The sequence below is a fragment of the Psammomys obesus genome, unplaced genomic scaffold, assembly GCF_907164565.1.
Source record: "Psammomys obesus unplaced genomic scaffold, mPsaObe1.curated_primary_1811, whole genome shotgun sequence".
Taxonomy (NCBI): Eukaryota; Metazoa; Chordata; class Mammalia; order Rodentia; family Muridae; genus Psammomys; species Psammomys obesus.
In genome coordinates this window covers 16,284,431-16,298,762 of record NW_026596117.1, presented here as the reverse complement: position 1 = coordinate 16,298,762, position 14,332 = coordinate 16,284,431, and the positions used below count along the sequence as shown (strand labels likewise).

The window sequence follows — 14,332 nt, the reverse complement described above, 5'->3', positions numbered from 1 at the left end:
ATAAATAATTTGTGTGTGTATGTGTGTCCTTTATACACTAGGGGAACCTCATTTAATGGAGCCAGTGGACTACTTGGTAGGGTCTGCCTGACCAGACCAGGCCTGGGGACCCAGCCCTGAGACCAGCTCTGTCTCATGAGGTGTTCAGACCAGCGGGGACTGGGTTGATGAACAAGGAAGGGAAAGGACTGGCTCGGCAGGACTGGTTTGAGGTATGTACAGATTTCTCCATTTTCTACGTAAATAAGATCTTGATAGCAATATTTTTTTTTTCCTTTAAAACCCCATGGGAGTCTAAATGTGTACCACCCATGTGGAACCTGCTTCCTCCCGTTGTCTTCCTGTTTGAAGGGAAAGCCTGGGGAGAGACAATTCTTTCTCAGGCTTGGGCTGGTCACCCTGTTCTGGCCCCAGCCCACAGGCTGGAGAGAAGCAGCCATTGGTTCAAGCCTGCGGTTCTTGCAGCAGGCCCAGCAGGGACTCAGCGATATCCAGAAAGTAGACCATCTGGGAGATGCCAAACATGCACCTTTCAGGAAGGCAGAAGGGCATTCATGTCTCCAGGTCTTTCTGGCACAGTACAGAAACTCAGTATAAGTGTCCTCATTGACACCTTGCTCAAGTTACTGAACCTGTCTTCACTACATCAAAGGGCTTGACAGCCATGGAGGCTGGACTCTCAACCACTCAGACTGCCAGTAAAGTGTCTACAAAGAGAAGATGACGTCTTCTCAGAAGATAGGCAGGCAGCCCAGCTGACTGAGGTTGACAAACAGGCAGAAGTAGACGATGGAGGAGGGGCCATCCCTGAGCAGCATGGCTGCCAGTCCCTTGTAGAGGCCAACAACGCCATGGTTCCACAGCAAGTCAAGGGCCAGCTGGGTGCCTGTGGGCAGAGGAGATGCCGGAGCCTCTACTGAGGGCGGGGCACCTCCCTGAACTAATTGCTAAGCCCGGGTAGCCAGAATCTTCTTCTGAGCAGCAATGCACCCACATCTTGCAACTGGTTTTTCAGCATCTACACAGGGGTGGTCACAATCACCTGGTAGGTGTTCAGCCTGCAGCCTGCCAACATCTCTTTAGGCAGAGTCAGCTTCTGTCCATCCTTGGAGACCTGATGTCTGAAGAAGTCATTAGCTGCCAGCCAGGTGGCCTTCTCGGGGGTGACCAGGGTCGGGCTTACTGCTGCTCCCCTGTACGTGTCGAAGTAGCCCTCGGAGCGGATGGTCTTGAGGAGGCAGTCAGACATGCTGGCATACTTGAGCTGGCCATTCTGCTGTTGCTTCAGTGTCTCAGCCAGTCCTATGAGGAACATGCAGGTGACTCCGAGCTTGAAGCAGAAGGCTGACTCAGGCCAGGAGATGTAAGTGGAGGCTCTGATGGGAAGGAGCTAGTGAGGGCAATGTGGTCGTCTGGCCTTGGTGGAAGGGGAGGGGATGTCCTCACCTTCAGAGCAATTTCAAGACTTCTGCCACTACACTGCAGCCGCCAGGATCGCCTCCCCTAAGAACAAAATTTAGATGATAGATATTCAGCCAGTCCAGAAGATACCTGAAAAAACAGAGTCATATGAATGGGGAGGAGGTCCTCCCCTATCTGTGGACTTAGAAAGGGGCAGGAAGGAGATGAGGGAGGGAGGGTGGGATTGGGGAGGGAATGAGAGAGCGGGATACAGCTGTAAGTAATAAGAAAAATTAAATAAATAAATAGATAAGTAAATAAATAGATAAATAAATAAATAAAATGAAGATTATTTGATTTCATTATGTCTTTCCAAACATAATGTTAAATAAGGACAAGGTAAATTATCAGGCTGAGGTGATAACTGGGATTAAAACAAGTGTCACCAAGCAAATAATATTGGAAACATGAATCACTGGAAATAAGCCAGCATCTGAGTACAAACATTGGCAGGGAATCAATCTGAGGACGGTCAAACAATCTCTGTAATAAATAATTCACCCTCTTGGACAGCTTCAGAAATTAAGGAACAATTGCTGAAGAAGCACGAGTTAAGTCAGTCAACTCACACAGCATTTAACTGTCAGCCTCCAACTTCTAACCAAGGAGATAAGCCAACAGTAATATAATATATATATGTATAAATTAATATGCATATAAGTTAAATTACATTTTGATTTATTTACTGTACATGTGGTATGGACATGTGAATGACAGGTAAACATATGTGTGTAGGTCAGTGAGCAACTAGAGTGAATCAGGTTTCTCCTTCTACCATGTAAGTGCTGAGAATGGAACTAAGGTTGGAATCTTGGAAGCAAATAACTTTAATCGCTGAGTTTCCAGAAATTATTTCAAATTTCCTCTTGCAGCTATCAATCCGGGCCAAAAGGAGACCAGATAAAGGACTCATTAGATTCATTAAGGTTTTAGTAATAAGCCGAGTCCTTAGTGGGCTTCCATAGCAGAAAGAAGATGAGAGATGAGGACAGATAATGGGGTATAATGAGGGCATCATCACTTTTTCATGACGAAAAGACAAAATTCAAATCAAAACGATAAATCGTTAAACTAAGGATGGTGTTGATGAAGTTTTCATTAGATCAATAAGGAATGTTTAAATATGCAAAAGAGTAAAAGAGAAAAAAAAAGTAGAAATGTGGAAAACAAATTTGAAAATCATAGGCTTCCGAGGGGGAAAATAGAATGAAAATAAAAGTCTTTGGACAGAAAAAGCATTGGATTATAAATAAGTTTTAAAATGCAGAGAAATTTAGATCTAGATGAAAATAATGAAAGTGTAAAATACTCAACAATAAGGTTTAACACAGGGATTTAGGTAATTCTCAAATAATTGAAGCATCTGAAATAGTAATGAGCAAGGGAAATCGCACCAGATTAAGGGAAAATAAAAAGTGCAAGAATCGCAAGAAATATCATTAGTCATCTTAACTAGTTTCAGCAATGAAGAAAAGTGTTTCACAGAACCTAAAATTAGGAACTTATATGGGGTTATTAGATATAAACATTGGATGAACACAATCACATTTTCTCATTTTCTTACAGATGTTATTATAACTCTCCTCTGACTCGCTGTTTTAATGATAAATATTATTTAGTCTGACCCAAACAGCATAAATAGATATAGTCCCCAAAAGCAGTAAAAAGGGGACTAAAGAGTTTAAAAGCATGTTTTTTTTTTCATATTTGCCTGTTATGGAAGCTGGCAGTAATGGACTCTACACAGAATGTGTTAGTAGATTTTAACAATCAGGAATTCAATTTTGTCATACTCTCTGTTTTCTTCTGTGATTATGTTTTACCTTTTCCTCCTATGTTAGTATGGTGAATGACATTGCTTGCATGCATTGGTATAAAATAAAACTTGGATTGTTATAATTCAAAATACAATTTTTATATTCTCACTTATTTATATTCAGTGCTGTTATACTTTATATTTGTATGTAAGCATAAGAGCACTGTCAGTGCTCTAATGGCATAGTTTATATCACATATTTTTCTGTTATCTACATCTTCCGTTTTATTGTCCTGTGAACTTTCTTGTGGTACCAGGGATGGTTCCCATTGTGTTGGAAATAACGAGCAAATTCTCTGTGACTGACATAGGAAAGTAACCAAGTTCCAATACTTTTTAATTCAATGTTTAACGACGTTGACTTTTTTGCATATTTTTTTCAAAATTTATTCTTCTTTAATACAACACATACCAACTTCAACCTCCCCTCCTTTCGTTCTTCTCAGTTCCCTTGCATCTCCTCTCCATATTCCCCTGCTACTCCAGTTTCAATAAATAATAATAATAATAATAATAATAATAATAATAATAATAATAATGACAGACTTCCTAAGGATATCAACCAAACAAGAGATAACAAGATGCAATAACACTAGGCATCAACCTTCATATCGTGGCTGGATGAGACAACCTAGCAGAAGGAAAAAGGTTCCAAGAGAAGGCAAAAGAGTCACATTTACTTCAACTTCCACTGTTAGGAGTTTCACAAAAACCCAAACTAAAAATATCACAAATATTTGCAGAGGACCTAGTACAGTTCCATGCAGGCTCTGTGTTTGCCACTTCAGTCTGTAAGCCCCTATGAATCCCACTTTGTTGATTTTGTGGACTCTATTTTGCTGGTCTCCTTAACCCTAGCTCCTCCAATCTTCTTCCCTCTCTTCTGTTTGACTATATCTCTGCATCTGCTCCTTCTGCTACCAAAGACAGCTTCTCTGATAATTACTGGAGTAGCACTGATCTTTGAGTACAGCAGAATATCATTAGGAATCGTGTGTGTTAGTCCTGTTTTGTTCTTTGGTTCTACCTTAGGTCTCTGGGCCATCCAGTTTTCTGTTCCTGGCCATCCAGGCAGTTTAGAGCATGGGCTCCCTCTTGTGGCGTGAGCCTCAAGTTAGACCAGTCATTGGCCATTCCTATAAACTCTGAACCAACACTGACACAGCACATTTTGCTGGCCCAACAAGTTGTAGGAGTAGGTCAAAGGTTTTCTGGTTGTGTTGGTATCCGGGTCCCACTAGCGGAAGCGTTTTCTGGCTACAGAGAATGTGTTATTCTGGTTCTGTATCCTCAGTTACTAAGAGTCCATGCTTGGATCATCCTCATCGAGTAGGCCTTCCCGACTTTCTCAGTTCCCTTGGACACACAACTCCTGCCAAACACAGGCCAAGCCTGCCAGAAGAACAGGTAAGGACAGCCTCCCACAGACATTAAGATTTTTTAGTTTTTAATCTGGAAATTGCATTTTACTATTTTATACAACTTTAATTATTTCAACAATGTGTTTTTTCCCAAAACTAATTATTGATAATAATAGCCATAATCTATTTTTATGTTTTTATCTTTTCTTTGAGAAATTAATACAATATCTTTTTTATCATATGCTTACCCTCTCCTAACTTCTTCCAGATTCTCCTCACCTCTGATCCACCCCCAGTTCATGTTCTTCCTCTATCTTACACAAATCCTAAAACTAAACCCAAAACCAATCAATATAAAACAAAACACAGCACACACACATACACAAGCATAGAAGAGGACTGACCCTTAGCATGAGGCCTGTCATTGAGTGTGGTTAATATATCCAACATGCCTTTATTGTAAAAATTGATTTTTTTCCTCTCCCAACCAGTAGAAATTTCTAATACTGTCTTAGTTAAGGATGGGACTTTGTGTCCAGTACCCTTGTTTGGTGTTGGAATTTTGTACTGTTTGAACACATGCAGGTTCTATGCATGCTGTTTACACTCTCTGTGAGTTCATTTGTGCATCAGTCCTGTTATGTCTATAAAATACTGTTTTCGTGGACGACTTCTTGCTCTTGCTATCTTCCAGGCTCCTCTTCGGAGTAGATCTCTTTATTGCAGTGTCTGATAAAGACATCCCATTGAGTACTGTATGGGAACATGCATGAGTGAGTGTATCTACATCATGTTTTTTCCTGTATCACTCTTCACATTTTTTAAGACAAGGTCTCTCATTGAAACTGGAAATCCCTATTTCAGTCAGACTACCTTTCCAGCAATTTCCACTGTTCTTCCGATCTATACCACCTCAGCAGTAGGATTATAAAGAAGCACAGCTATGACTAGGTTTTCACATGGGTTCTGAAAAAGCTGATTCAGGTGAACGTGCCAAGCAATATGTTTGTGCCCTTCACCAACTAAGCCTTCTCCACAGACAAAATTTAATAGCATGTTTTCATCATTCTTGTTTTGCCAAATTATTTCCTAAAGGCGATAACTTTTGTATTACCAACATTTTTGTAAATTTTGTTGAAAACCATAATTTTTTCATACAATATATCCCCATCCCAACATTTATTTTTCTCCTGCTACTGAAGGAAATACTTACACTTGTAAATATAGATGATTTTGAGCTTCCAAACTATAATATAAATATTATCTTGAATGCCAAAAGATTGTATCATGGAAACAGCATAATTTATATTTCTCTTTGGAGTTCAGCTTCTAAACAAGCATGCCAGAGATTTGATATATATTAAATATCTCTCTCTGTCTCTTTCTCTCTCTCTCTCTCTCTCTCTCTCTCTCTCTCTCTGTGTGTGTGTGTGTGTGTGTGTGTGTGTACATATAGTAAAGTACTAAATGATTCATCTAATGTCCTTGGGAAGAGTGATATATTTTAAAGATTGCATGAGATTAAAAAATAGAATATTTAAACTTTCAAAATGAGCAGTGCTATCACAGAGGCAAATAAAAACAATGAGAGCTTCAGTGTAAGATTAAAGATAAGAAGCAACCAACTGTAGCACATTTTGAAGGAATATAGCATGTTATTTGGGGGAAAAATGACAGCCAAGTGAAACACTCTTATCCCTTTTTGAGAATTCTTATTAATTTTCTTATGAGTAAAATATTATTTTGTTTATTTTAAATCTGGCTATGGTTGCCCTCTGGCATTTCCTGTATTTAAAACAGCCTGGCAGATGTCATCTGTGGGTGAGTGAACAGAGAAATCGTATAATGAGTACCAGAAAATGTGTAATGAGTATCAGTGTCCAAACAGGATATTGATGGGAAATGCTATCCCTGTTTCCAGTTTTTACCTTCAGCATTGTTTGTCGAGATGGAGAGGAGCTGTTACAAAAAGATCAAGGAAACCTGCAGACATCAGTTCTTTCAGAAAACTGCTTTCACCATTCATTGACTTGGAAACTGCCTGAGGATAAAAACATTCTCCCAAATGATTTTCTCAAGTTGGAAGAAACACATTCAACTTCAAAAATAAACAAACAGCAGACATGGTGACTCATGCTTCTAATCCTTGCACTTGAAAGACTGCAACAAGATGATTGCTATGAGTTATGGTCAGTCTGATCTTCGTGATGAGTTTGAGGTCAGCCCAGGTTACAGTGTTTTCCAGTGAGCCCTTGTCACAAAATAAATAAATGGAAGACAAATAAATATAGATAAAAATAGATTAAATAAGTAAATAGGGGGTGATAGATGATAGATAGATAATAGAAAGAAAGATACATAAAATACACAAAAGCTCTTACATTTTCTTTCTTTCTCTCTTTCACACACACTGCTTTGAAAATATTCTCTGAAGTAGAAGAGGTTGGTATAGATATTTTTTCTATACCAGGGACAAACACTACAGTCACTTATTCTCCATATTTAGATCAATTGTGATTCTTTGCATTAATCAAAACCCACCATGAAAACAAGTTTTTCCCAGGAAGATTTAGAACAGCAAAAAATCTACTATTATTACCATAAATATTTAAGATATTTACAACCTAACTAATTAGCAAAATAACTACAGTAAGTTCTTCACTAGAATGTATAACTTCTCCATGCAAAGGTTTCTCACTAGGTTTACAGAACCAAACCTGAATTCCCACCAAGCAGTTGATTACTCCAGTAATAGCTATGCTACCATTGTTCCATTTGCCTTCTGGTTAATTTTGCTGCACATAAGGTCCTGCAATGGGTAGGGTCATTGATATCTTGTATCCACTACCAACCCTGCCAGAACTGTGAAAGATAACAAGCAAGGAGAAAGTTTCTTGATCAGATTAAGATTGATTTCTATATGTACTCCAAGTGAAATGTGGTGTCTTGGGGAAGAGGGCATTGAAAACTAGTTATGTTGGAAGACCAAAAATAATGGCAATGGCGTATTTTGTTTTGAGCGTCTGTGGGACCTTTATGTCCAATAACTTATAAGGAGGTATCCTGTTCCTGACACTGAAATTTTAATAACCCATGTCTTTGGTAGTAGAGAGAACACTCCACCACATTGGATACCCCTTTTTTAATTCTTTATTTTTTTTAAAAAAAGTATAATTTTAGTTAGTACAGATGTGTATCTTATTATGTTCCCTCATACAAGCTTAGTGTGGTTAATCCTTATTCCCTCTTCTCTCCATACTCTTATTTTTGTTCCCACTGAAAACTTCACTGATTCCTTCTTCTTTCGTACCATGTGTGGAGATGTGCTTCGAGATGCTGACTTCCAGAAAAGACATAGATATTACCCATGGACACTCACGGCAGTTGTGCAGTTGTGGTTTCTTGTACAGGAGATGCATGAGATCAACTTAGTTAAAACCCCAACATGTTTGGGAAAGTAGACACTGAGCAAACCAGAGGAGCTATTGGTAGTTGGTAGCTGCCGAGAGAAGAAGAGTAACTTCCCTTTGGAGGTGTAGCCAGTGGTCAGTTTCCCAAGTCCTAGTGGATGGCCTCATACCTAAACTGGACTCAGTGGGTTTCACTAGTAAAAAAAAAAAAAAAAAAAAAAAGGTCAAAAAAAAGAAAATCAAGTTGGGAGGAAAGCATGTTTTCGGCAGGCAGGATGTGGATGTGATCAAAATATTTTGTATACATGTTCAGAATTTTCAAACAACAAGAACTCTAAAGCAAAAATATATGTATAAAAATTAACATCACAAGTATGCAAAATTTACTTTAATACTTCATGAACAAATTATTAAAATAACATTTTTTTTACCTTACATGTCTAGTAGTTTTCAAGAAGTAGAATGAATTATAAAGGCCAGACACTCTTCCAAGGTCTTCCATATTTTAGTCCTCTAAACCTGCTCATTCAAAAGGAAAACATTGTGTACATTGCAGTGGCAGACACAATAAGTCACCTTTAAAATATTTTTGTAAACATGATATTTCTGTTTATATGAGTTTTTTTTTCAAACATGAATGAGTTACAAAGTGTTCTACCTCACATACCATAAGCACCATCCTGATTTAGTTCTAGACAGATTGGCTTAGTTCTCTTGACATACTAACTAAAGCACAGTACTATAAACTGGGTGTCTCATGAACAAAAGACCTATTTTCTCTGTTTTAGACCTTGAGAACTCTTATTTCTTTTTTTCCTATTATCTATCTATCTATCTATCTATCTATCTATCTATCTATCTATCATCTATCTATCTATTTATTCTTTACAATTTATTCACTTTGTATCCCCCCTGTAGCCCCATCCTTGTCTCCTCCTAGTCCCACCCACCCTTCTTCTTCCCCTATACCCTTTCCCTAGTCTCCTGATAGGGGAGAATGCTTCCCCTTCTATCTGACCCTAGCCTATCAGGTCTCATCAAGGGTGGCTGCATCATCTTCTGTGGCCTGGCAAGGCTGCACCCTCCCAGGGGCAGTTGATCAAAGAGCCAGCCACTGAGTTCATGTCAGAGACAGCCCTGCCCTCTTACTAGGGAACCCACTTGGAAACTGAGCTGCCATGGGCTACATCTGAGCAGGAGTTCTAGGTCATCTCCATGCATGGTCCTTGGTAGTAGTATCAGTCTCAGAAAAGACCCCTGGGTCCAGATTTTTTGGTTCTACTGCTCTTCTTGTAGAGCTCCTGTCCCCTCCAGGTCTTTCTATCTCCCTCTTCTTCCATAACGTTTCAGACACTCTGTCCAAAGTGTCTTATTTCAAAGCAGTGTTTGGGTCTGATGTAGCTCGTAGGTATCCAGGACTTTTTGCTGTGTGACTACCTTTAACCAAAGGAACTTTGTTCCTGAAACCTTATTTTGTGATGGTAAGGGAATGGAGAAAGGACAGACATACAGACACAGTACACTGAAGCAGAGATCAGGTGGTTTCTTCTATTCTTATCACTTGCAGGAACCTGGAACTGAGGATTGTTTATTATGTACAGCATGGGGAGAGGTATTAGCTAGTGTCAGTAGGAGTACCAGGGTAGTCTCAGGCTATAACATCCAGAAGTCTGAAGCTGTACTTGTTACTCTTTGTAAACCCTGATTAATGGCTCATAAACACTCATATTGGACTCTTGAGGAGAGGATTGCCATTGTTTTTGTACCTGGCCTATATAGGTAAAGGCCTTGCCTATTTTCTGTGGTTCAATGGCCTTAGAGTACTCCACCACAAGCTGGTGTTCCTCTCAAAATATATATTCATTTAGGGAATCACTCACTTCAGGCTTTCTCCTCTTTCCACTTCTCCCTTATCTTATTCCTTAGGTGTTTAAGATGGATTTTCACAAATAGCCCAGCTTGCTGCAATACTGGATAGTGTCAAAAGGGGATGAGGGAGATGGTAACAGACATAGTTTCTGTGCCCAGTGAAAACAAAAAAAGATGTTTTAACAGATTGAAGATCATAGCTTGGAAACTTGTCAAGGATTGTTTTAGTTATATTAGCTGAAGAGTCTAATCATAAGCCTTTTACATTGATTGGATATGGCAATATAATTGGAACACATCTTTCTGATCATTATTGTGAGCCCTAGCGAACAGGAGAAAGACCCCAATTGATTCCTAATTATATTGATGCAGGAGAAACTTGAAATATTGTAAAACTGGTGCTAAAACTGATTTACTAATAAACTTGCTTAGGAAATATTAAGTCACACAAATTAGAAGTTAGCAAAAGGATTAATGACTAAAATGGTAGTATACTAACCATGGTTGCTAGAAACTATAAAAAAAAAAGTTTGTACCTAATTAAAGTTTACAGTTGCGGAGAAAGTTCCTGTGAATGTTTATTCACTATAATTGACCTCCAACTAGGTTCCATTGCCTTAACAAAAGTGGACCACCCTCATTTACAACCAGCCATTAGGCTAATTCCCATATCAAAGAACATGACTCTGGTGGGCAGCTCTAGGAGGCAGAGCAGGGTCAGAAAGATCATTAAGTCCTAGTGTGCCCTCAACTCCCCTGTACTCTTTCCAGATAAAGCATATTTCTGCCAGGTGGGCTAGATGAAGCTGGATAATGAATATTAGAAGAGAATGGTACTGCTGTATTTAAAAAATTCTGACAATGTCTTTGCTATGTAAATCTCACATCTGCCCAAGGAGACAAATTTGCAGCCTTCTATCACTCTTCAATTTGTTCAAAGTGTAACCCGGGGCAGGGACCTAAAAGAAACTTAAGAATAGCAGCACATGTAAAATAAAGTTAATAAAATCTTATATTCATGGCTAGTGCTTCTTTGAGTAGTAACCAGAGTCTGATGTGTGCTATTATTAAAGAGCTTTTTGCTTTGTTATTCTCTAAGTGTGCAGAGCGATTTCGCACTGGAAAAAAAAAACAACGTTATTTCTATGATAATATTTGTTTTCATTTTAAGGAGATGCTGTCAAATGTAGGTACTGATATTTGATGTGACATATAAAATCTTATTTAAACTACAATGCTGTAGCCCACTGCAAATAGTTGAATTGAGTTTATTGGAACTCCAAGTTGTTAAAACAGTAAGCCCCCAACCATAGGGAGTCATTAATGTAAACACATATGGAAGGACGTGACTAAATCTCTGGATTAAGTTCTGTGGCCTGAGGACCTAAATCCAGCAAGCTTTCCAGTGATTATGATGTACCGTGGATTGCGACGGTTACGAAGCATCTCAGAATACAGCTGCTAGGTTATTTTGCAATCCTCAAACTGCTTCATATCTGAAATCAGGCCCTTCACTGGACCAAAGTGAATGCTCTGAACCATTAGGGAAGATACAAACAGAACTAACTATACCCTTACAATAGCTTGGCGAATGGGCCAAGCCATTTGTTGCTGTTGTTTTGTAATGACACATTACCACTCGCATTTGGGGTTTATTCCTATGTTCACTGGGGACCAGCAACATCTTGCAGGAATGAGGCCATTTTCTGTAGTTTGTAGAATTGTTATTAGTATAAATGATAGGACTCATTTAGAGAAAATATTTTCTAAAACTTGTTTAGAGAAATGGCAGGGTCAGAGTTTTCTTGCCTTTGTGTATTTCTAATTGTTGGTTGAGGCATATTCAAGATCACTCTACAATACCTTTTTCTTGTTGGTTGAAAGTAGTACCACACAGTGAATTATTTCCTTTTTTATGTTGAACACAAAGGTTTTAAATGTAAATAAAGTATAAGCAGGAACATTGTTCAGTCTCTAGGCACTGTGGAATCATTCCCATAATGCCAAATGTAGCTTTTTTTCCCACTAGGAAAAAAGCTATTAAAAAAAAAATAAGCACTTAGGTCTCTATTGAAAAGTTGTCCAATGTATTTGTGCATATATTTCCTTCCTCAGAGTCACCTGCTAACTGCCCTGTAGCTAGAGGCTGGCCACAAAGTTTTAGTGCAAATTATTTTTCAAGTGAATCTTAGAAAACTGCAAGGTTGTTTTGTCATGTTGGTTTTACAGAAAATCTGTTGGGATATTTGAGTCAGCACGAGATCTAAAAGTGGCAAATTTTTTCTTCTGTTTTACTGGGCTGTAAAGAGCTAGGGTATATAACAAGCAGCATCCATTGCTACCAGCCAGATCAGCCCCACTAGGTAAAATCAGTAGTCATGGCAGCGCAGTTGATAAGAATGAAAGAGCACAATTGCCTCTAACCCAGTAACATGGTCATCTTCTATGCAAGATTGCTTCCTGAAACAAACAGTAAATTTTCATTTTGTTTTGTTTTCCATTTATTTAGTCACTTTACATCCTGATTGGACCCCCACACACATACCATTCTCCAAGTTGTAGTATCTTAATGAAGAACCAACAAGGCATTTTATGGGAATGTTCTCATGAGTGACCTAGGACAGTAGACACAACATTTATGGTTCTTCAACGAAGAATGAGAAGAGCATCTGTAAGTCTCAGATTCCAATTCTTGGTTCAAATTTATGATCACGATTCCAGAGTCCTGCCCGCTTTCTGAATGGAGCCAAAGAGCAAAGGTTTCTACCTTTGCAGGTCACTAAGTCTCTGTAGAAGCCACTGAACTCTGTTGCTTCAGCACAACTTTGCAATAAGCATATGAACATTTGAGTTTCATCAACTTCCAAAACTTGATCTTTCTACATATGTCAACATCAGTTGATCCAGGAAGCCTCTCTGGTGACAGTTATGCAAGGCTCCAGTCTATAAGTATAGATGAATATCATTAGAAATCATTTTATTGACTCATGTATTCTTTCCCGCTTGTGTTTTGTTTTACCCTAGGTCTCTGAGGTATTCAGCCTCTTATTCCTGGCCCTCCAAACAGTGCCAGGATTGGGCTTCCTCTTATGGCATGGGTCTCAAGTTGGACCAGTCATTGATTGGCCACTACAACAAGTTCTATGCCACCTTTATACCAGTACATGCTGCAGGCAGGAAAAATTATAGGTCAAATGTTTTAGTGGCCAAACTGCTCCACTGGAAGATTTGTTTGGTTACAGAAGATAGCCCATTCAGGCTCCCTGTTCCTCAGTCACTACAAGTCTTATCTAATGCCATTCTAGTAGATTCCAAGGAGTATCCATTGCACTGGGTATCTACCTTGCCTCCCAAATGCTCTCCTTTCCAGTTTTTTTTCCCCAGTACTCTCTCATTCCACCCATACCTGATTCCTCCCTATCTGCCCCCAGTTCACCTGCAGAAGTTTAGTCTATTTCCTTCACAGGAAATCCCAGGAGACTACCTCCCCTTGAGCTCTCCTTGTTGTTAACCCTCTCTGGATTTTTAGGTTGTAGCATGCTTATTTTTTTATTTTATAGGTAATATCCACTTATAAGGGAGTATATACCATGTTTGTCTTTTGGAGTCTGGGTTACCTCATTCAGGATGCTTTTTTTTTTCTTATTCCATCCATTTGTCAGCAAATATCATGATGTCTTTTTTTTTTCAAGAGCTGAATAATACTCAATTGTGTGAATGTACCTCATTTTCTTTAACCATTCTTCATCTGAAGGGCATTTAGGTTGTTTCCAGCGTGGAGCTATTATTGAGAAAACTGCTGGGAACATAGCTGAGCAAGTGTCTTTGTGTTAGCATGGACTGTCTGTCCTTGACCTTCGGGTATATTTCCAGGAATAGTATAGTTGTGTCTGGAGGTTATCCAGCCCCAATTTTCTGAGAAACTGCCATATTGATTTCCAAAGTGGCTGTACAAGTTTGCACACCCACCAACAATGGAAGTACTTCCCTTGCTCCACATTCTCACTTGCATGAGTTATTGTTTGTGCCTTTTATGTTAGCCATTCCCTGATGTCTAAGAATGTTAAACATTTATTTAAGTATTTCTTGGTCATTTAAGATTATTCTGTTGAAAATTCTCTGTTTGGATTTGTGTGTCATTTTTAATTAGGTTCTTATGTGTACATATATATATATATATACATATACATATGCATGAATGAAAATATAAAATGAATGAGTTAGAGAATAGTCATATATTTTAAAATAATTGGTGTGTTTTGGTTATGAGCTTAGCCCATGACTGATATATATCATCAGCCCAAATCTATCATCATGCACAAAATTCAAATCCAAATGGACCAAAGAGCTCAACATAGTATTCCATTGTGTAAATGTACCACAATTTCTGGATCCATTGCTCAGCTAAGAGACAT

At 38.7% G+C, this 14,332-nt stretch overlaps 1 long non-coding RNA gene and 1 pseudogene across 1 annotated transcript; one reads left to right on the top strand and one right to left on the bottom strand.

Moving 5' to 3' along the window:
• Positions 1-444: 444 nt before the first annotated feature.
• Positions 445-2,383, bottom strand: LOC129692720 (mitochondrial glutamate carrier 1-like; annotated as a pseudogene).
• A 2,127-nt stretch (positions 2,384-4,510) lies between these two features.
• On the top strand, positions 4,511-6,768 carry LOC129692907 (uncharacterized). Its single transcript, XR_008722783.1, has 2 exons — positions 4,511-4,684; positions 6,560-6,768. It is a non-coding gene; the product is annotated as an uncharacterized LOC129692907 (long non-coding RNA).
• Positions 6,769-14,332: the final 7,564 nt, after the last annotated feature.